Source organism: Marmota marmota, unplaced genomic scaffold, assembly GCF_001458135.2.
Source record: "Marmota marmota marmota unplaced genomic scaffold, marMar, whole genome shotgun sequence".
NCBI lineage: Eukaryota > Metazoa > Chordata > Mammalia > Rodentia > Sciuridae > Marmota > Marmota marmota.
In genome coordinates, this window is record NW_026000057.1 from 2333283 (window position 1) to 2357203 (window position 23921).

Consider the following 23921-nt stretch of genomic DNA (forward strand, 5'->3'; position numbering starts at 1 on the left):
GGGGGGGGGTCATTGAAAGCAAGGGAGATCAGTAGAGGAAAGGGACCCGGAGTGGGAGGAGGGGACAGAGGCAGGAAGTTCTGGGGAGTGATACTGGCCAAATTATATTGCTATATTTTGTGCACATAAAAAATGTGGAGGAAAACAATAAAATAAAGTGGAATGAGGATGTTAAAAAAAAAAGAATATTGGTAGAATTTAAGTGTCTTAATAAATACCCAAATAATAATAATAATTCCTAATAAATTATACCTGAAGTGTGCATCACATAACAACTTACATGTATAAAACCCTAAAGACGCCAAGAACTGTGACACATTCCAGTAATCCCAGTGACTCAGGAGGCTGAGACAGGAGGATCACAAGTTCGAGGCTAGCCTCAGCAACTTAATGAGGCTAGGCCTCATTAAAGTGCCCTAGGGTCGACTCCCAATACCCAAAAACCCACAAAAACTTAAAAACCCTAAAGGTTCTTTAGAAGATGTTAGAACTAATAACTAAATTTGATAAAATTGCAGGACACAAAATCAACACACAAGAATCAGCTGTGTTGCTATACATAATAATACCCTATTCAAGAAAGAAAATTTAAAAAAGAATCCCATTTATAATCACCTCAGAAGGAATAAAATATTTACAACTAAATTTAACAAAGGAGGCAAAAGATTTATACACTGAAAACTATAAGACATTAATAAAAGAAATTAAAGACAAAAACAAGTGGACCTTCCATGTACACAAGCTAGAAGACTTAAAAAATGCCCACACTATTCAAAGCACCCTACAGATTCAAAAGAATCTCTATCAATATCCCAATGGCATTTTTTCACAGAAATAGAAAAAAAACAAATCCTAGAATTCATAAGTTACAAAAGACCCCCCAAAGCTAAAACAATCTTGAAAAAGAAAAACAAAGCTGGAGATCTAACACTCTCTGATTTCAAAGTATATTACATACAAAGGTACAGTAATTAAAACATTAGGGTACCGGCATACAGAAAAACATATAGAACAATAGGGCAGAATAGAAGACCCAGAAATAAACTCAGAGATATATAATCAATTGACCTGTGAGCAAGAACACAGAAATGGGAAAAGATGGTTTCTTAAACAAATGCTGTTGGGAACACGAGGTTGACTAGGGGCAGAAGAATGAATTGGGAGCCTTTTCCTACACCACACACAAAAATCACCCCCAAATGGATTAATGACACAAACACATGACCTAAAATTATAAAACTCTAAGAAAAAAAAACAGGGAGGAAGCTCCATGACATTGATTTCTTCAATATAGCTCCAACAGACTGCAAAAGCAAAAACTAGGCAAATGAGATTTTTATCAGACTAAACCACTTCTACACAGCAAAGGAAATGATTAACTGAATGAAAATACAAGTTTTGGAAAAAACATTTGCAAACCATATACCTGATAAGGGCTTAGTGTCCTAAATACATGAGGAAATCCTATAACTCAATAGTATAAAAACAAACAAACAAAAAAAACTTATTAAAAAATTGGCAAAATCTGGAATAGGCATGTCCCCAAAGGAGACATACAAATAGCCAACAAAGATGCTCAACATTATCGGGAAATGCAAATCAAAACCACCAAGGGCCATCAACCCACGCCCAAATGGGATGGCCATTATCAAAAAACAAAAGATAAGAAGTGTGGGTGAGAATATGCATAAATTGGAACCCTTGTACACAGCTGGCAGGATGTTAAATGGGGCAACCACAGTGGAAAACAATATAGAGAGGCACCTTAAAAAATTTAAATAGAGAATTATCCCGTGTTCCAGTCACCCCACTTCTGAGTATAATCTCCCAAAGAATTAAAATCAGCATCTTGAAACGATATTCATACTGCCACATTTATGTCATTCTTATTCATCATAGACAAGATGCAGAAACAAACTACATGTCCATGAACAGATGAATGGATAAAGAAAATGCGAGAGGTCTGTACCATGAAATAATACTTGGCCTTTTAAAAAAAGAAGGAAATCTGCAATGTTCAACGACAGGAATGAACCTTGAGAACACTGTGCTAAGTGACATAAGCCAATCACAAAAAGACAAATACAGCAGGATTCCACTTACATGGGATACCTAAAATAGTCACCTCAGCATCAGGAAGTAGATTGGTGACAACCAAGGGTGTGGGGCCTGAGGAATGGGGAGTTACAGAAAGTTTCAGTTACGCAAGATGAATATTCTAGAGATCCACTGGACAACATCACGTCTCCAGTTAACAATACTATACTGTACCCTTAAAATGTGTTGAAGGGTACAACTTGAGGGAAGTCATTACTATAATGGAAAAACGAACTAGAATCTAGCTGGTAGTTTTAAACAAATGCTCATTATAAAATCTTACTACTTTTCTATATGTTTAAAATTTTTCATTAAAATGTTGGAAATTTTTTTATTTATAGATGATAGCAGAATGCATTACAATTCTTATTACACATATAGAGCCCAGTTTTTCATATCTCTGGTTGTATACATAGTATACTCACACCAATTGTGTCTTCATACCTGTACTTTGGATAATAATGATCATCACATTTCACCATCATTAATAACCCCATGCCCCCTCCTTCCCCTCCCACCCCTCTGCCCTATCTAGAGTTCCTCCTATGCTCCCGCTCCCTATCCCAATTAAAAAAAAAAAATCAGTGGTTCTCTGGATCAGCAGCAGCATCTCCAAGGATTTTGTTAAAAATGTAAATGTTCAAGTTTTATCTTGATCTACCAAATCAGAAGCCCTGGGGTGGGGCCCAGTGTATCTGACAAGCTCTGAAAGTGATTCCCAGGCACACTTGACCTTGAGAACCACTGATCTAGATGGTCAATCTGCCTTAGCAAGCTGGTAGTTTTCATCTGTCTGAAAAAGACTTCCCCCCCTCATCTTCTCAGAGAGCATCGTGGTTCTCAAGGTCAAGTGTGCCTGGGAATCACTTTCAGAGCTTGTCAGATACACTGGGCCCCACCCCAGGGCTTCTGATGATCTAGATGGTCAATCTGCCTTATGCAAGCTGGTAGTTTTCAATCTGTCCTGAAAAAGACTTCCCCCCCTCATCTTCTCAGAGAGCATTCATTTTTTTTTTTTTTTGGTCTTGTTCAAATGCTTCTCTAATTCCATTTAATGCAGGAAGTTTTCCAAGCCTGAAAGAACTAACTTGGGTTTCTCCCATCATCTGGAAAAAGCTACCTCCCCCAACTCCCATCGTATCCCAGCACAGGATATTCACATTGTTTCTTAAAAGAAAAACAAATACAGAAAACCAAAATCAAAGCTTCAAACCAACCACAAAAACACTTGATGTGTGTTTGGACAATATGTGAATAAACATGTGACATGTTTATTTTACTGTTTTAGAGCTTCAGTTCTGCACTAAAGGAACTATAACACATATACAGTCTGACAACCAAGAAGCCAAACACAATTTTAAACACTTGAAAAGTAATAAAAGTTCTCCCACACCATGATTCTTCCTGATTATCTGCTATGGAATCACAAGAGTTTGATCGAATCAATGTTAATATAATTGCTTGCCTTTAAAAATTATTCATCAGAGGTTATGTCCCCATGGTTCTTGAGATACTGCATGAACTACATGAAAGCTCTGACCCCTAGTCCCATGGTCACTTCCCTGTGGCATTCTGTGCTTCTGGCTTAGCTTTCCCTGGGAAGAAAAACTAAAGACTTTCTTGGTACTGAGCCATGCTCCCATCTGGGATAAGGATTAAGAAAAAGGAAGGGAGCTTTTGTTCAGATTATAAATGCCAGGTGCTGCCACATTAATAGCCCTGCAGATCCCAGGGTGCTTACTTCAAACATTTGGTCTTCAAACCCTCCTCTCCAAAGATTATGTGCTGGTAACCGTCAGGAGTCACAGAGGAGTGGCCCGCTGCGTTCACCAGCACCTACTCTTAAGATTACCACTGAGAGACTAAAGGGAAGTAACGTGACCTTATTGTGGTTTATCAGCTTTCATATAGAGAAGATTGGAGACGTCCACAGTCAGGAGATCATGAGAATCGTTAGAGGTCACCACTCGGGCTTCAAGCCAAGAGGACATAAACCACCGCCAGGGAGAGACCTCAGAGTTTGCATTGACTTATAGGAAACCACTCAGTTACTGTAAATAAAAGAGCTCTTTGATCGTTTTTCCTTGCAAAATCTGAGGAAGAGTAAATGGGTCAAAGCTGTCAGTTGCAGAAAGAAATGTGAGCAAATATCAGGAGAAAGAGGAGAGAACAGAACAGTCAAAGAAGAGTATGTGGAGAGAAAGTAAATGAAGAGAGAGAAAGAACCAACTTGATTTATAAGTCAATGATTTTTCGTTTGTTAAATTTTTTTTTTAAGTTACTTGGACACAATACCTTTATTTTATTTATTTATTTTTATGTGGTGCTGAGGATCGAACCCAAGGCCTCGCACGTGCTACGCAAGCACTTTACCACTGAGCCACAACTCCAGCCCTGTTGGCTTGTTTTCATGTTTGTTTGTACTAGGGATTAAACCCAGGGGTGCTTTACTGCTGAGCCTCATCCCCATCCCTTTTATAAAAATGTTTTATTTTGAGACAGGATCTCACTAAGTCGCTGACTAAGTCCATGTTTTTGATTACAGCAATAATTTTAGGTGTGGCTTCCAAGGGAGAAATAATTATGAAGAAGTCTAAATAAGATCTATTGGATCAGTATTGCTAAATTTTCTATTGTCTTGGATCTGGTGTGGCTTGGCCAGAACTGTTATTGATCCTGTCTTGACTTAAAACTTTGAAATTCTGGTCATTTTGTATTTTCTTGCATTGACTTTGATTTTAAGATATTTAATTACCATACCATTTATTTTGATGACTGAGTTGTTCATTTGCTTGTCATCTCTTAAATTTTGCATCCAAAGTAAATGCCTCACTGACCTTACCCTAGTCCTGGTCCATGGGTCAAACTTATCTTCAAACGTTAATTTGGTGCCACATACAGTGGTACATGCCTGTAATCTCAACAACCCAGGAGGCTGAGACAGGAGGATTGCAAAGTTCAAGGCCAGCCTCAGCAACTTACCAAGATTCTAAGCAACTTAGTGAGACCCTGTATCAAAATAAAAAATTACAAAGCTGGGGATGTAGCTCAGTAGTAAAGCACCCCTGGGTTAAGTCCTCAGCACACATAAATATTAATTTTGGCACGATCAAAATAAGTGATAGAGAAACAGAGGTATTTCTTTTAAAGGGGAAGTTCAACTAAACATCTGGGTTCAAGTGAGCAAGATTTTGAGGCTGGACACACCCCTGGAAGACTATGCTCATAAATTATAGGCTTAGAGAAATGCTGATACCTTGAAGGGTTAGATGTGGACACTTTTTCAGAACAAAGTTTTCTTCTGGGTGCTCATTTCCATTATCTAGCCAAAGCCACGAGACACAGTTCTTATGATGGTCTCTTGCTCTGTCCCAGATATAAAGCCCTGAAATGAAACCAAAGATTCTTTCTTGTCCTGCCAGCTCTGATGAGAAGGGCCAACCAGGAACACAGCAACTCCCAGGTATAAATTGCAATTTGAACCTGACAAGCTTCTCCCTGGAGCAATGTAAGAAGGTTCAGGAAAAACATGTTTTGAGTGTTAATTGATCTGTTCACATGGGAAAGGATCATTTTAAGTCTGGATCTATGGACTCTAGCAAGAGATTATAGAAATGCATTTGAATGAGCAAATCCTCATGGAATAAAACTAGTGGTAGACCTAAGAAAATGTGATTTTATGTTACCTTCAACAAAATGAATGATAGCATGTTCCCACGGTGAATGTGAGTAACACTGAAATTTAGTACATGTAGTTAATAAAATAGTTTTCATTATCTTGTTACCATTTTTTTTAAGGGAGAATCGACATTGAACTAGTCACTTCATTGACAGTATCTTGTTTAATCCCCATAATAACCACGAATGGGAGATTTTAGAATCCTCATTTTCCATACATGTGAAGTGAAGCTTGGCAAAGAAATTTGCCCCCAGCCAAAATCTGGGTGGGGCCAGATTTTGAACACAAGTCTGTCATGATTCCAAAATCATGGTGATTTCGTCTGTACCAGGGGCCAGCAAACTGTAGTTTGCATGCCAAATCTACCATTACACCTTATGATCTGTAAGCTAAGAATGGTTTTTACTTTATTTAAATAGTCAATAAAAAGAAGAATTCTATTTTGTGAATGTGAAACTTCCAAGGCATTCAAATTGCAGTGTCCATAAATAAAGTTTCATTGGAACACAACCCATTGGTGCAATCTCTGGCTGCTTTCATACTACATGAGAATTGAGTAGTTGCTACAAAGACCAAATGGTCTGCAAACCTAGAACACTATTTGATCCTTTAAAGTTTGCCAACTTCTGCTCTTTACCACCTTGCTTCCTAATTTGATGGTGGTGATTTTTAAAATATCATTAAAAAAAATCATCCCAGGTTTAACAGGCCTTTTTCCCCCACTCTAGGTACAATTGATACTCCAGAAGATCTCTTTGTTCTTCTAAAAAAAACCTCCCTGCTTTCTGCATGGGAAATCTCCCTCAAGTCTGCATGAGAAATCTCTTTGCCATCTTACTTTTCTAGCACTCAGGCCATGTTATATTTTTCTTTAACTTAGTTCCACCCCTCCACTTAACATCATGGAAAAGAAAAATCTAAATAAAAATATAGATGTGATTGCTGGTTTGTTGGTATGTCATGGATTTCTGCCATGACTGATTATAGCAACCACAAGAAGCCCAGAGATAGTAGCACTTAAGAAGCAGCAAATGAATATTTTTCGAGCTATATGCTTCTGTGAATAAAGAATAAACAAATTATGGTAAAGTAAACAGGACCACACCACACTGCAAACAAAATAAACACACTATTGCAAAATGCTGTTTAAATATCTAGTTTCTAGCATCTACTTCCAGTGGATTTCTGCTTCCTGCGTTTTCTCTTGACAGTCACTCTGCTGACCTGGCAACCCAGCCATCATTATGTAAAATGTTCTGGGAATCCAACAGTCAGTTCCCAGCATCCTAGGCCTAGCCCCCAAGCATTATTCATAATACTAATGTCGTCACCATGAGCCAACTGCCTTCCCATAATCCCTTTCAAACAGTGGAAGGAAGAAAACTCTAGAGAAATGTCTGTCCCAGAAACATCAAAGTTAAGACTGAGCACAGTGCCTGTGGGTAACCTGTTTCTCTAGCTTCTGCTTCTAACACTCAGAGCAGCTCCTTGGAGATCCTTCCAGTTGCGCCTTCTAGCATGCCATGCTTTTATGATTTTTACCACTCACTAAGGAGTCCGTCGAACTAATGTAAAGCATCATTAGCCGACTAGAAGAATGCTCTTCCATAGATAATGAGATAGAGGTGTCTGTCCAAAATAAATTTTCATAGGTAGAAATTCTATGTCTATACCTGATCTTCAATGGTTTAGTTTTTCTTTCCCAATCTTCAGTCTTAGTCAAATCATCTTTTCATAGGGAAAATATTCCCAGAAACCTAAGTACACAACTCATGGTCCATGAAAATAAACTCTCTTTCTTCATTTTCCTGACCTCTCAGATTTCCAACACATTTAATATTTTCTAGCATCTGCCAAGGTCAAAGGAATTCCTAAACTACATCTTGCACCAATCTGGTTTTCAGACCCACTAGATACAATGCAGTTGAATTTTGACAGGCTAACTGAAAGGAAATGACTTAAATCAGAAGCAGGCTTGGTTTAAAACCGTCTAGTCTGTGTGGTTGGTTTTTTGTTTTTTTTCCTAGATGGTTCCAGAAAAAATAAATATGATTCTTGAGAGTGTCTACTTTGGAAATTATCTTTTCCCTTCTTTGTCATTCTCTGTGTGATTCCAAGGGGCTACTGAAGAGAATTATCCAGGAGCAAAAGGAAGAGAAGAGTCAGAGAAAAACCCTGGTCACTCTTAATAACTTAACCCTTTGTCACATGGGAGTGAGCTGTCAGATCAGCCATCAGTGGGTTTGCCATTAAAAGCCTTCCCTGGTTCCCTAACCTCAAGAAGAAAATAAGTACCCTTTAGTCCAGAACCAAGACCAGTTTAAAAACATCTAAGGTTCTTAATAATATTCCAGAATTGACTTAGATAACTAAGTGGTACAGGAGCACACCTTTAAAATTCCAACAACTTTAGGAGGAAAAGCAAGATTTAAAATAAGACAAACCCCAATGAGAGCAAAGATAACCTTTTAAAATATGGGAAGAAGCTGAGTCAGACACATCCAACTTCACTGAGACGTGGGGACTTGTAGCAACACGATTTTTATTCTTTTTTCAAAAAGTTACACAGCAACTTTTATCCAAGTATCTCAAAGTATTTTGCAAAACTAATATTGTCTAACATTCCATTTGAGGGGGTTGGTTCATTCCATTCTCTTTCAACCAGGGTTTCTCAACCTCAGCAGCATTGATATTTTGAACTGGATAATTTTCTTTTTTTTTTTTTTTAACTGGGGATTGACTTCAGAGTGATCTACCACTGTGCTATATCTCCAGTCTTTTTTATTTTATTTTTAAAATTTCCTTTATTTTGAGACAAGGTGTTGCTAAGTTGTCCAAGTTGTCCTCAAACTTGTGATCCTTCTTCCTCAGTTTCCGAGCTGCTGGGATTATAGGTGTGTGCCACCGTTCCCAGCAGAACCGGATAATTTTTTTGTCATAAGAACCATCCTGTGTAATGTAGGATGTTTAGCAATATCCCTGTTTTCTACCCGCATAGACAAAAAAGAAGAGAGAGGGACAGGCATTATTTTATAATTTATCAAGAAACAAGCACTGTCATATCAAGAAAAATAGCATACAAATGAAATGTTCTGTTTAAATAAATCAATGAACAAAATGTACGTGTTGCAACTATTTCCAAGAAATGCTCTGCAAAAAAATTAATGTAGTCCAAGGGCTCACCCGAGAACAAAATCTGAAAGTGTCCATCTGTTTGGTTGTCTTCCTGTAGGCTCCATGTCCTACTGCATCCTGCTCACCAAGAAGCTCTGTACTTAATAATTGCTTTAAGCTAAATAAACTGGGCACCTTAACAAAACAAAACAAAAATGTTTCCAAATACCCTTTGAGGGGCAAAAATACCTCCCTCTAGAGAAATACTATAAAATAGCCCCAGTTGAGAAACATTGCTCTACATGAACACAGCTGGGCACAAACAGTTAATAGACTTACACAATAGCACCCAGCCTAAAAGCAGTTGCAATACTGCAAGAAGAAAATGATAACCTCCTGAGTCCCAAGCAGGAGACCCATGTCACCACTGCTTCCTACCTTGGTGGAAACTTATCTCTCAGACCACCCTTGGGTCCCTAAATTATTCCAGAGGTTGGTTAGCTCTAAAAGTACATCCACTAGGACTTAGTTGTCAGTCTAAATTTCCCACACACTGGCACGGAATTGTTGGCTGTGTTGAGTCTATCTGATTCATGTTATTCACCACTAATTAAGTCCTGAGCCTACCCTGTCTCTTAAAGTGGGCAAGTCTGTATAGTACAAAATGGATCAGAAGCCTCTCTATAATTGTTTATGCTGAATCATTTATAACTTAAAGCCTTTTCAGATTTTTTTTTTTTTTTTTGAGGGACTAGGTATTAAAGCCAGGCCTCTTGCATGGTAAACAAGCACTACGCCACTGAGCTACATACCCAGTTCTTTTTATTATATTTTGAGACAGGGTCTCAACAAGTTGTCCAAGATGGCATAGAATTTGTGATTCTCCTGCCTCAGCTTCCTGAGTGCCTGGGATTACAGGTGTGCACCACAGCATCCAGCTCAGCCTAAAGCCTTTATTAAGTGCAGAGGTGCTTGGTGGGAAGCAATGTGGTGTGAAATGGAAAACCAAACAGATGAACCCTTGCAGAATTTTTTTTTTTTTTATGGTTCTTGGACCACATTAATTATTTTGCAGAGCATTTCTTGGAAACGGTTGCAACATGCACATTTTATTAATTGATTTATTTAAACAGGACATTTTGTTTGCATACAATTTTTCTGATATGTCAGTGCTTGTCTCTTGATAAATTATAAAATGCCTGGCCCCTCCTTCTTTTTAAGTCACATCAGCATGTGAACTGGTTGATCCCTCCAAATTAGTCACTGAAGGCACGTACAGATTAACTGGAGCAGGGAACTGCCTCAAGCATTTTGGGAATAGAGACAGGTGTAAAAAAAAAAATTTTTTTTTTTTTTTGCATAGGCTAACAGAAAAACTAATACATGTGCATAAATACTTATGCCATGACACAAAAGATGATCAGTAAGGAAAAGGCAAACCATTTTTTTTTTAAATTTTCAACTGTTGGCTCCACAATACTACAAATTAGGTTTTCATCATGAGGAGGCAGGTGGGACATAATAGAAGCCTTAAATTTAAGACCAAGACTGAAATCTGGTTCTTCCATTTTTCAGTTGTATATCTTTCAGCATGTTATCCATCTTCTCTGAGCCTCCTTTCCTTGTCCACAGAAAGATAGCAACGGCGCTTCAAAGAATTATGAAGATCATAACCTTTATTAAACCTTCAGACAAAATGTTATAGTTTCTAGTGTTGTGAGTCAATTATCGCTATATTTGTTAAATACTCTCCCTTTGTACAAAGTCATTTAATACACTACCCTTAACCTACACAATAATCTTATAAAATAAACATCCTTAGCCTCCTCTTTTAGACAAGGAAATTAAAGCCCAGAGAAGTTAAATAATTTGTCTGAACTTGCACAGCTAGCATTCAACAGACTCTATTGAGTCTATGGAACTCAAAAGCATATATAATTTCCACATCACCATGCCACCATTTCACCAAATTCCTATATTACATAAAAGGATTTAAAAAGGTAACTTGGTACCTGTTGAAATATTGAAATTGATTTTAAAAATCAAGGAAATAAAAACTAGAACAAATTCAAGTTACTCTTTGGCCAGGCATATTGGTGCACACCTGTAATCCCAGCAAATTGAGAGGCCTAGACAGGAGATTGCAAGTCAAAAGCAAGCCTGGGCAACTTATTGGGACCCTGTCTCAAAATAAAAATTAAAAAAGGGTGGGGATATAGCTCAGTGGCAAAGCACCCCAGTACTGGAAGAAAAAAAAAATTATGTTATACTCAACAAGACTCTTAAGAAAATGAGGCAATTGACTTAGAATTTGAGACAAAAAAAAATCATTCTGATGCTGCTTACAGAGATCCTACCCTTTCTTTGCCCTGAAAAACCTTAGGAGCCTCTCTGAGTTCATGTTTGAGCTCAGAACCAAGTTGTAATTCTCTCATGAAAAAAGAAAGAAATGATCAGGCCACAACAACCCTCCATGTATGAAGAGAAAGAATTAGCTAGCTCTTCTCAAGAAACCAAGACATTTTCTTTATGGCAGGTGATAACAATATATCAGATGGAAATAATTGATATTTATACTTTACAGATTGAAAATGTTGCTTTTCTGCGAAAGAAGATGGAGACAGGGAGTCATGAAAAGCATTCAAGTTCAATTAAATGCCGAATTTCTTCTCTGATATAAGGGGGGTGACTCAAAATGGGGTAGGGGGATGTGAGGGCGATCTGGCTGCGACATCTGTCACCCCATTGATCGCCAGGGTTGATTCGGCTGATCTGGCTGGCTAGGGGGGTGTCCCCTTCCTCCCTCACCGCTCCATGTGCGTCCCTCCCAAAGCTGCGCGCTCGGTTGAAGAGGACGACCTTCCCCGATAGAGGAGGACCGTTCTTCGGTCAAGGGTATGCGAGTAGCTGCGCTCCCCTGCTGGAACCTCCAAACAAGCTCTCAAAATAGGGTAGGGAAGGAAGAGCATGAGAAGAAGATTGCCACTAAATAGGGAAGAGAGGTGGGAGGGAAAGGGAGGGAGAAGGGGAATTGCACGGAAGATGGAAGGAGACCCTCATCGTTATACAGAATACATGCATGACGATGTGAGGGGAAAAAAAAGAAATGTGTCACATTAGATTGGGTAGAGAGAAGTGATGGGAGGGGAGGAGGGATAGGAAGGGCAGCAGAATAAAATAGATATTATTATTGCTGTATGTATATACGTGACTGTATAATCAATGTGATTCTGCAACCTGTACACTCAGAAAAATGAGAAATTATACCCCATTTGATTCAAATGTATGATATGTCAAGATCATTGTACTGTCATGTGTAACTAAAAAAAAAAAAAAAGATTTCAAGGAACCCCTTCATCAAGTATGCTATTCTGAGCTGGTTGTATTCAGCTATCTTATTTGATTCTTAGGACAGTAATATGAAGTATATGCTATTATCACTGTTTTGCAGATGAGAAAATGTTGGTGCTACAGTGGACCTTTTCATTCCCCCACCCAAGTTGTCTCTGGAGTGGTCATTTGTGTGCCTTTGTGAGGGCTGGCCACTTCAACATGGGAGGCTGTCCTCTCTGTCCCCTCCCAGCCAACCTTGTTCCCTGAGCACAACTCACTTCCCACCCAGTCTGCTCTGCACTTTCTGCCCATCATGTACCTGGGCATTGACTAACATTTCAGTCAATCGTCAATTATATGCGAAAGGCTTACACATCTATCTCCTTGGCAAAATCCCTGCCCCAGAGGTGTGTCCCCCTCATCTAGGGGAATAATTCCTGCAACACAGGGGAATTTTTGTCTTGGCCTAAGCCAAGAATTAGAAAGTCAAAACTGTAGGGGGTAAAAAGAGAGAGAGAGAGAGAGAGAGAGAGAGAAGAGAATATCATCATAGCCTCCAAAGCCAAAGAGAAATTCATGTTCTTTAGATTATCTATTTATCTATTGCTCCTCCGTTAAGGTAGTTAACTGAGGTTACTTGAATCTCTAACCTTACAACTCAGCCGAAAGCTGGGCATTAGCTGATTTTTATAGATGATGAAAATGAGCCTCAGAGGTTAGGCAACTTGCTCTAGGCCATACAGCCAGTAGGTGCCAAAACTTCAACCTCACTCACCTTTGGAAAGACACTCCCTTCCCAGTAAAACAAACAGCAGATCGAAAGGAAGGAGAAACTCTCCCCTTGAAAAGCATGATTTAAAACAATTGATTCAATCATCCAGACTTACACAGCGTCAGCTACCTATGGAGACTGTTATACTTCATTTTTTTCTTCACATCCAGCATCTTTCAAGCCTCTGTCAATGCATGTGTCCGTTGACCAAAGAACAATAAGAATATTAGCTCAGGCAAAATGATGTTGCAGAGCCAAAATCATAGTGGGGAAACAACATCAAGATTTATGATTCAAGCTGGGTGTGGTGGTGCATGCCTGTAATCCCAGCGGCTCGGGAGGCTGAGACAGGAGGATTGTGAGTTCAAAGCCAGCTTCAGCAAAAGTGAAGCACTAAGCAATTCAGTGAGACCCTGTCTCTAAATAAAATTCAAAATAGGGCTGGGGATGTGTCTCAATGATCCAGTATCCCTGGGTTCAATCCCCAGTACACCCCCACAAAAAGGTTTATGATTCATTCAAATCAAACAGAAAAGACATTGCACTTCAGATCCAGGTTTGGCTCTTTGGCTCTATGTCTTTATTAATATCAATGATAAAAGTTACAAAGGGAGAAAACTGTGTTAAATGCATTTAAAAATATGTCAAAAGGAACCTCACTAATAAGTACAACTATAATGTACTAAAAAAATTTTTAAATAAATTTACAAAACAAAAAAAATAAATAAAGGTTACCATTAAGCATTGATTTCATTAGCTTTAATTTAGAAAGTAGAAATTATTATTCTTTTATCAAGTTAAGAAGATTAAAGCTAGTCAACTTGTTCAAGGCCACTGGCCTAGTAAGTGCCAGAACCTGGATTCGAGCCCAGGTCTGTCTCACCTACAAGCCTGAAATCTTCCTCCTGCAGCAACATCCATAACCAAGAACTGTTCATAAGTTCATCTGATACTCCTTAGCCCCTCATAGGTAATAGATGTTGGAGTAACAACACTGAGAAATCTGAACATCCAGTGCTCAGAAAACTTCACTACTGCATTTAGCATTCAAAACTTTCACTCTTCTACTCAGCTTACCAGAACTATTTAAAAGCTAGGACAAATAGCACAATGACCACTTAACTTGGAGGAAAAAGTTCTGAGAGACACTCAAAATAGTTCTCAGTATTGCAATAGCAACAGGAAGGCATTGGATACCCAGGAGAAACAGAAAATGACCTCAGCCTCAAAGATTAGCCCAATTGTAGTACCTAGGCACTCCAACTTCAGCCTGCAGTTGGGTTAAAACTTGGACTGCTGGGCTCCAATCACAGAGCACTGGATTCAGTCCTTCTACAGTGGAGCCTGAGAATTTGCATTCTTACAAATTCTCTGGTGCTCCTGGTCTTTGGACTGCACTTTGAAAATTCCTGTTATTTCCAAAACTCATCCCCAGGGTCCTCCCTCTCCAGAAGGAGGAGACAGGTTCCAAGAAAGAGGGCTTCTACACAGGACAAGCACAACTAGCCAATACCTCCTTTTGCCAGAGTCTTTCTTAGGACTTCTTAGGGCTTGCAAAGATCCAGGGGCCTCTTCCAATTGACAGGATAACTTGAGCCTTTCTCATTGTACCAGCCATATGGGGAAGGAAAAGAAAAAATGGAAAGAATATTCCAAAGAGAAAAACAAGTTGCAATCCCCTTCAAAGCATATTCCAAGCAGTAGAAATAAATGTTGACCTCCATGCTCTTTCCCCAGATACTCTCATTTCTATCTTGATGACCCAGTTATTAATCTTCCTTGTTGTGGAGGAGTAGGATTAAGCTCAGATGTGCCATACCTGAGATTTAGTCTCATGTTTTGCCAGATGAAGTGCACTTTACAAAAAATAGTTACCATTACATAAAGGAATTGAATATATCAATTTAAAAATATCATAAAGGTAATATTTGACCACCCTGGATAATCACGCAAAAAAACCAATCAACACATTGATACCAGTGATTCCCAATTATCTTTTTTCTTTAGACTGTGATTTCTGAAAGTGATTTTAACCATGCAAATTAGAGAGGCTGGAGTTAATTTCATAATACGTTAGATGGTTACTGAGATAGCTATTGATTTTTTTTTTTTAACCTCAAATGACATTCAATTAAGGGAACACATACAAACCATCCCTGCTTACAGTTTGAATTTAGAATGTTTTACGGCTTGGAACACAAAATGTTTTTCACTTCGAAGATGTGTTACAGGCTGGAATGTTTGTGGGAAATGTCCCTTATGTGAAGAATTCCTGTTCTGAAATGCCTTGACTGATGAACACAAATGGTTTTGAGGGAAAAGAGAACAGTATCTCACGTCTGTCAGGACCCTGGCAGGGTTCTTTGGAAAGTCCGAGGCCAGCCAGACCCAGAGAAGCCAAGCCTCTTCCATTCATGGCTGGTCCAGTTCCAGGGAAACGCCTTGGGTTTGGGAGAGCTCTGGAAAGTCTCCGCTCTACTTGGCAGTAAATCAAAGTCCATTTCTCCTTCTGCTCCCAGTTCCCCTGAGCAAATGAGTCAGCTGTAGAGTCCTGAAGGTGTGGGCCACAGCCGAGGAGACCTGGAGGACTCCATCAAGAATGGCCCCAATGCCTTGCTCTGCACTGTCCTTCCAGAACTCCAAAATGGAATGAGACATTCTGGGAAAGAAGTAAAGTACATATCGAAAGTATTCTGCTGAGCTCATTAAAACTACAGTGTTTTATTTAGTTTTTGCACTAACCCTGCCTGAGGATGAAGGGTTGTTAGGGAAGCTAATTCATGTGTCCAACATCGCATAGCACGTTAGTGACAGAACAAGGAGCCTGTTTCACTCCAAAGCAACCAACCACCTTCTCCACCAGATCTCTCTAATACAGGAAGAGGGAAACTCAAACCAACTCTACACTTGTTGATTTATTTTATTTATTTATTGAGTGGGGAAAAGGTAGTTCACAGGTTTTCCTCCATGTCAAAGGGTGATTCCAGGCACCAGGTCCTTGAGCAACGTTGTGAAGCAGGTGACACTGGCTTGCAGCCCCCAGCTTCATCTCCAATACCTCTTTTTCTACTCAGGTCCTACACTAGTCCTCTCTCAGAGCCTCCCTCCCACTCCTGAGTTTTTCGGAATCTTGATGTGGTCTCCCATCCAATGTCACAAAAACCATACATGGTTCCTCGCACTGTGAGAGGAAGTGTCCTCTCCTCTGTACAAGAAGTCCATGTTACTACAGGATTTGAGGCAAACACCCCTTACTTAAAAATTAACACTTCCCTTCTTGCCACCAGTCCTTTAGCAAAACTTCCAGGGCTTCCATTTACCTGGGCTCAATTTGTGAGAAAAGAGTAAAATGTTATCTTCGTAATTTGTACCATTTAATGAAAAGTGGGTTTAACTATTCAAAGAGATGTCGTTTGGGGGGTGGGTACTGAGGATTGAATCCTGGGATTCTTAACCACTGAGACATGTCCCCATCCTTTTTTTATTTTTTAGTTTCAGACAGGGTTTCACTAAATTGCTTAGGGCCTCACGAAATTGCTAAGGCTGACCTCGAACTAGCAATCACCCTGTCTCAGACTTTCTGAGAGGTATCTATGTTTTCAAAGAGCTTATAATGAATTTCAAACACTGTGTGGAAGATTTTATGAGCTAGGAGGTTTTTCTACCTTTATTCCTTCCAGACTCTATCAATCATCTTTCAGCCTCATTCCCCAGTTGGTCACAGGGCACTCAGGGACTTGATGTCTCCAATATGAAAATTTACCAACATCTGAATAACGTTGCCAGGTTTTGAGTTGGTGAGGCTTGCTACTGTGATTTCTTCTGAATGAAAGAGATTTAATATTGCCATGAGTAATCTTCTGCCTAGAAGTGGAATAATGCCAAGAAAACCCACAGAGTTCAAGGAGCCATGCAACTTCCCCAAATTCTAGAAGGATTGAATGGTGTAGTTTCTAGTTTCCCTTAAAATATGTCATCAAATAGTATATACCATAAAGTTCTTTTCATTTTTTAAATGTAGTTAAACATTCTTTGTTTAGACATGACACATTGCATAGGATTGTTGAACAGCTGATAGACCCTGTCTTTTTTAGCACTGGGATACACATAGCTAGGTATACCAGTGCAATTTTGAGAAACTGAAACATTAAACTTGATATTTATTTTCAAAGCAAACATTAAAGTGATCTTTATTTATTATTAAAGGAAAAAAATTGTGTCTTTAAAAACCCAAGGCTATGTTTTCCAAAGCAAAATGGATAGAGATTCCCTTATTAGGGTGAAGTCCCAAGCATGCTTCCTACAACAGTTAGAAATAAAAGGAAGGGGGAATATCAAGAAGAGGGGGAAATTAGGAGGGCTTTTAAAACTCTCCCTCTGCTCTTTATCATTTAATCTGTATTCTGCTCACTCACTGTCCTGAGGGGCATCTGCTATAGGGGGACAGGCTATGCCAGTGGTGTCAGAAGAGATGACTATTGCAGACTATTGCTCCAGATGTCCTACAGTCACTTCAGTCCTACTAGCCTCCTATCTGTGTCTGCACCACACTAGTGGCCCTTCTGTCCCTGAGCCTCTACTCAAGCTGCTTCCTCCTCCAGGCATGGGCTCACCCAGCCCTCGACCTCCCTCCCACTAATTACATGTTATTCATTTCTTAAGGCCCATTTCAAACATTATTTTCTTCAAGGTATCTTTTTTAAAAATTTTTAATTTTTTTCTCTTTCGTCCTACATGACAGTAGAACATATTTTGGCATACCTACATACATGGAGGTTAACTTCCCAATCTGGTGGTTGTACGTGATGTGGAGTTTCGCTGGTGGCGTATTCACATATGAACTTGGAACAGTGATGTCGGATTCATTCTACTGTCGCTCCTGTTCCCAGCCCCTGTCCCTTCACTTCATTCCCTTCTGTCTAATCCAAAATACTTCTCTTCTTCCCTCCTCCCATCCCATTGTGTCAAGGTGTCTTTCTTGGTCCTTCCCAACAAGGTCACATTTCTGCCTGTTTGAGCCACTCAAGTTGGTACTAGTGCTACCTCTAATGCGCCTAGAGCTGTGGTGATGTGTGCTTTGTGCTTGTCATCTTTGCCCATTAGAACTACTACCAGAAAAGGAGTCATTGCCGTGACGCGTGACTAAGTCATCCAGGGTCACTCCAGGTGATTTGGGGTTGGCACAAAATCACCACAGCAAGATGGAGAAAATACTTTTTTCTGGGGATTCTTCAGCAATGGCTCCTCTGCTCCAGCTCCCACAAGGAAGGCAGAAAAAAGAGAGAGAGGACGTTCTGAAGCCCTTTTTTTATTGAGGAACTTGAGAAAGTTCCACCCCAGTGAGGGGGACAGGTCTCAGGGGGTTGAGTCTAGCTTTGAGAGAGCAAAAAGAACACATATGTCTCCAGCCCAGAGAGGCAGCGTCAGTTCCGTTCACTCACATGCTCATGCTCATGGCTCACACACACACACACACACACACACACACACACACACATGGCTCATGGCTGGCTGACTCGTGACTAGCCATGGCTTGGCCGTGCTTGTAATTGTAGTGAGGTCCAGCACAGCATTTAAGCAAGATGTTCACTAGGTAGGTTTTTCATTGAAAGTGAGAAGAAAATTGTAGAAGGGTAGAGAAGAGATTATTAATTCCAGAATATTCCCCTTTCTCTCCCTTGGAAAAGGGAACAATGAGTAATTTTTGAAGTCTCACCTTCTTCAAAATTCTTCCTGTTCTACTTTGAATATAATCTTCAGACTTGGGTTCTTGTGCTTTCCCTTCAGTGAATTGTGATCCTGCCCAGAGATGGCAAAACCAACCAGAGGGATGAGAGTGGGCATGGACTATTGCTCACCATGCACCATGCAGAAAAAGTAGTAATAGGAGACGAGAATTTGGACAATCGGGACTTGTTATTTGACTCCCATACTGACTTGTTTGGGGGCCATGTAGATCAATCTCTATATTAAGGCTTTATATCGAGTCTCAAAAAATTATTAGTTTGTTACTCATCACATCTGGAGACTTCCAACAACAGGATCTAATGTCCTGGTTAAGGTATAGAATAGCTTTTTTTTTTTTTTAAACCTCAGTCAAAATGTGGGTTTAGGAAAAATTCTCTATACTGTTTTTAAATGTTTCTCAGTTACCCTTGGTATCTTAATTTTACCAAGTTACTTAGTAGTTTGCACTAAATATCCGGATATTTCCCCATTACCCAGCCTTGTCCAAGTACAGCTGCTGAGGGTTTCCTTCCACATCACATGGAAAGGTCAGCGACTCAGCCTTCTGTGCACAGGACAGTAGTACTCTTGGGTGCCCAGAACTGCTGACAAGAAATCCATCTGGGCCGTTTCCAGGAGACTTTGGCTCCTCCTCCAGGGTGATGTGGTGTTGAGGGAAAGCTTGTCCTTGGCTCCTGAGTTTTTGTCCTGGACACTGCCAGACAGTATGTTCCCACAGAGCCTCCTTCTTCCTTTCCCACCATCCGGTGCACCCTACCAACCATGTCTCCAGCCATGTCTCCAGGTAACTCTCTTGTAGTCCCCTTTGTTAGGGCATAAACTCCAGGGTGATCTCAGTAATCCATTTTTATTATTGAAGATCTAGTTAGGAAGTATAACACTGAAGAGAACCTTCTTCGGTTTTTTCACTAAATAATCTGGGTTCTCTCATCGCCTATGACCTGTTGGTTTTCCCAGGGAAAGGCCAGTTGGAAACTCCAGGAGAGGCTGGGGATAGTTCAGAGGTGAAGTGTGTACTTAGCATATACAGGGCCCTGGATTCAATCATCAGCACCAAAAAGAAAAAGAGCAGCAGGGATCAGCGTCCAGAGGCCTTAGCTGTCCTGGTTGGTGCTCTCAGCCTAAGAGAATGAATTCTCTAAACTGGAGTTCCCAGTGGCACCTGCTGGATGAATTGGATCCCAGAAAAGACAAAGAGGTCTCTTTTTAGCTAGTTTGTGCTGGACACCTCTTCAGCATACCCCAACACCACCAAGCACATGTGCCCATCTAAATTTCCCAGTCTAAGTATTTGTCTCCCTTTGTCATCTGGCTATAAAAGCCAGAACAGCAAGCGGAAGGAAGGAAGGAAGGAAGGAAGGAAGGAAGGAAGGAAGGAAGGAAGGAAGGAAAGAAGGAAGGACAAGCTAGGCATGGTGGCACACACCTGTGATCCCAGTGGAGGATCCCAAGTTCAAAGCCAACCTCAGCAATTTAGCAAGGCCTTAAGCAACTTAGGGAGACCCTGTCTCAAAATAAAACATAAAAAGGGCTGGAGATGTGGCTCAGTGGTTAAGTGCCCCTGGGTTAAATTCCTGGTACAAAAAAAAAAAAGTGGGGGAGAAGAAGAAGTGGAGATACTGTAAGTTTATTACCAAAAGATTGTGTCAAGAAATACTAACTAGAATTTCTGACTAGGTGGTGGAGTGTGCAGGAAGAACGGAGGCTGCCATGCAGATTAGACATAATTAGAGCTAACAATTAGACATAATCTTTACCACCAAGGAGCTTTTAGTATAAAAAGCCGGGATTCTTACCTTAGAATTATGGATACACCTTGGAGAACCCACAAACCTTCAGAAATTGTACACATGATTGTGTTTGTGTTTGTGGTCAATTTCTGTCAGAAAGTACAGAGTTTTCTTCCAATCTTCAAAAGGATTTAAAAAAAAAAAACAACTAAGACTCACAAATCAATAATAAAGCACCCTTTAGTTTATAATAAAGAAATGGTATAAAAATAGAATATTTACAGTTAGCTAACTCTGGGTTTCTCACACTGGTTTAGATAAAGAAAAAGCATCATTCTTGGCCTGCTGAATTTAAAGACAAGCTCAATCTTTCATTCCTCTGTAAACGTGAGTTTTCAAAACATTTGGGGTTCTCACAAGTTGTTCACAAGGCTTGTGCCAAGATCCACGTTTCCCTTGGTATTACACTTGGGCTGCTCTGAGCCACATGGTAATTTACGAGTGGCCGTTGTGTTGAGTTCTCCTCCCTGTATGACTAACAGGAAGAGAAGTTTGGCAGCAACACTGCCTTAATGAATGAAAAATGCAAACCTTGCAAATCCCTCTGCATTTAAATCCCCTAGAGTCCTGAGGCAGACACATTTCCAAAAAGCCTGCATTTCCAAGATGCAATTTACTGCCCTTAGAGGTTCCTTGTAAGCCACCCAAAAGCACATATGCCTTATTAAAACAGATTTTATCAGCCAAGCAAATGTACTGATCTTTTTTTTTAATTACAAAATGTGGAAAATGGATGAAATGAGAAGTGCCCGTAAGAAATGATAAATCGCCATTATTGCTGCATATTTCAATTGCACACGGGGTCAAGACAGAAGGGAACTGATCTCTGTCCTCACATTACTTCACCACATTCCACCACAGTATTGTGTGTGTGTGTGTGTGTGTGTGTGTGTGTGAGATGGGGATGGAACTTGTGGTTTCATCAAGTTATGCAAATACTCTGTCAATGGGCTACATCCCCAGTATCTTGAAGAAGGAAAGAAGCTTCAGGATAGTTGTACCCCTGCATGGGTGTTCTTCACAAAATCATGTGTAACCAGAGGAGAAGCTTCCTCTGAATTCTCCTGGGAGCCAGCCTTTGCTTCTTACTTGTGGACTTGAACTCAGTGAGGCAGAGACTCTGTGGAGGAACTGGACAGAGGAAGACTCCTTTTTAGTATCTGGAACATTTGTTTTCCTGGAGCATGAGAGGCCTATTCACACTAGAAATGAGATTTTACCATCCAGTGCAGGATAAGAATTATGATACAGTACAGGATCCATTATCCACTATGCTTGAAGTCAGGTGTGTTTCAGAGTTCAGTGTTTTTCCAATTTTTATGTTAATATGGGGCATATATTACATACCTATGAGAGGGTGGGGCAGCATCCCAGAATCAAACACTTTTTCCATTCTTTCCTTCTATTAAAGTGCTGATCACATCTCCCCTCAGGGTTCCAAGATGGGAATGAGTACAGAAGCTTGCGAAAATTGTTCTCATATAGTGACAATCAATAGCAAGGAGAGAGGGGCTGGTTTCTCCTCAAGTCTCTTTCTTATGGTGGAGAAAAGCTCTCTCCTAAAAGCTCCAAGGAGATTTCCCCCAGAAGCTGTTTCCCAGAACTAGGTCCCAGATATAATCCAATATGAATTCCAGGCAAATTTCATTCCCTACACTCAGGAGGGGTGGATTGTGGGAAGCCATTCTCGCACGTGATTGGGCACCTCCCTGATTGGGTGTGAGGCGTTCTGGCCAAACTGTGTCGGAGCTAATCCCCACCCTCTCCAGGTGCGAGAGCCTGTGGTGGGGGGTGTGACTGACCACTGACCCTGAGACCAATCACTGACCCTGACCATGGAATGCTGCCCCCCTCGACCTTCATTGGATGGAATTTTTCCCTGAATTTCTTGTTCTCCAATAAAAGGCCACTCCCTGGCGTGCTCCCTCTCTCTCTCCTGCTAGCCCTGAGTAAGCCTTGCTGCCCCACCGGGTGGTTCGAGGTGAGAGCCAGAGGGGAGGGCCGTCTGGGACCTGGTCATAGAAAAAGGTAATTGAGTCTGTGTGTTTATTTCGATCCCACTAGTTAACTTCTGTGCTACGAATCTCTTGAATGAAACCAGCGTGCTGGTCGCGCGGTGGAGTGGATCTTCTCTGTGTATCCTGCTGCCATAGCCGAAAAAAACTAGGGACCAGAAGCAAGGAATAAGAAAGGAATAGCGTTGGATAAAACAACTAATAATGACTGAGACCCACATTGTATCAGAGTGTCAAGGAAGGTCTTATATCTTAAAAAAAGAAATAGCAGAAACTACCTAATTAACACCCAATAAAATATGAACCATCTGGGATTTTAATCTCCCTAATTTTCTTCCAAGAAGCCCCCATCGACATTTGAACTTGGAGTTGCTACTCAAACATACAGACTAATTTTTATTGGCATATCTAGTGGTGATTAGTGTTCCATCTTGGGGTTTTCTTTTATGGCATGGTGCTTTACTTTTAGCAATATAAGAGAAAAGGGATGGACATGAAGGAAGTGGAAGTATAAGAGTGGAAAATGAGGTGGTAAAGAGACAAGTTGTGATTTATACTGGGGCTTCAGCAAATTATTGCCCTGGGACCAAATCTAACATGTTGCCTATTTTTATAAATAGAGATTTATTGGTACACAGTGATGCTTGTTGTTTTACACATTGCCCATCTAGCCCTTCATGGAAAATCTCTGCTGATCCCTAAGCTGGGCCAACCCACCAAGCAAATATGAGAAGATGACAATCTTCATTCTCAAGTCAAGGGAAGTTCCCAGAGGAATGAACAGTGAGTGTGCATGAACATAAATTCAAAAATTGAAGACAAGACCCGATAATTAGGGTAAAAGTACCTCAGATGAGCAAACTACCAATGGAAAACTCAGATTTGTAGCAAAGAGTCAGAGTTTGGATATTATATGGAGGATAAATATAATATAGCTAATATTACATTAAATAAAGTTAAATAATAATGCTTCACTGGTTTGAGGGGAGCCTGGAGCTGTTGAAGAGATTCCTGCTTCAAGGTAGAATTGCTTTGGCAGGTGACCAGAACTGAGCCTCGTAGGGAGAGATCAGCAGTTCATCCAGAGTCACAGGTTCAGCAGAGGTAAGGAATGCACACCTTGACAAAGGTACTGAATAAACCACACTAGATCTAGATCTAGAATCACCACCCCCTACCTTTGATAATATTGAAGAAAACCTAATTATATTCCGACTCTCTGTCTTCAAGATATCAGCTCTGTCCCCTTCCCTATTCCATAGTTCAATGATGTCACTGTAATATGATGTAAGATTATATTTAAGGTTAATGTTTCCTGGTGGCAGCTGGGAAGGTCCCTTAATATCAATATCACAATTACTCTGAAACTCTTC

At 40.2% G+C, this 23921-nt stretch overlaps 2 long non-coding RNA genes across 6 annotated transcripts in view; one reads left to right on the top strand and one right to left on the bottom strand.

Moving 5' to 3' along the window:
* Positions 1–23621, top strand: part of LOC125619751 — a 26795-nt gene extending 3174 nt beyond the window's left edge. The window contains exons 1-4 of one of the 5 annotated variants that reach the window (XR_007351330.1): positions 4134–4173; positions 11606–11841; positions 14232–14241; positions 23611–23621. This is a non-coding gene — a long non-coding RNA (uncharacterized LOC125619751). Of the gene's footprint in view, positions 1–4133; positions 4174–4733; positions 4745–11605; positions 11842–11883; positions 11912–13035; positions 13047–14231; positions 14242–23610 lie in introns of those variants that run through there. The other 4 variants (XR_007351333.1, XR_007351331.1, XR_007351334.1 and 1 more) reach the window with 4 other exon arrangements.
* The window catches only part of LOC125619750, a 37676-nt gene that overhangs the window by 8378 nt on the left and 5377 nt on the right, over positions 1–23921 (bottom strand). The window contains exons 2-4 of the long non-coding RNA XR_007351329.1: positions 13113–13120; positions 11632–11828; positions 7450–7454 (exon numbers count right to left, since the gene is read on the bottom strand). This is a non-coding gene — a long non-coding RNA (uncharacterized LOC125619750). The remainder of the gene's footprint in view (positions 1–7449; positions 7455–11631; positions 11829–13112; positions 13121–23921) is intronic.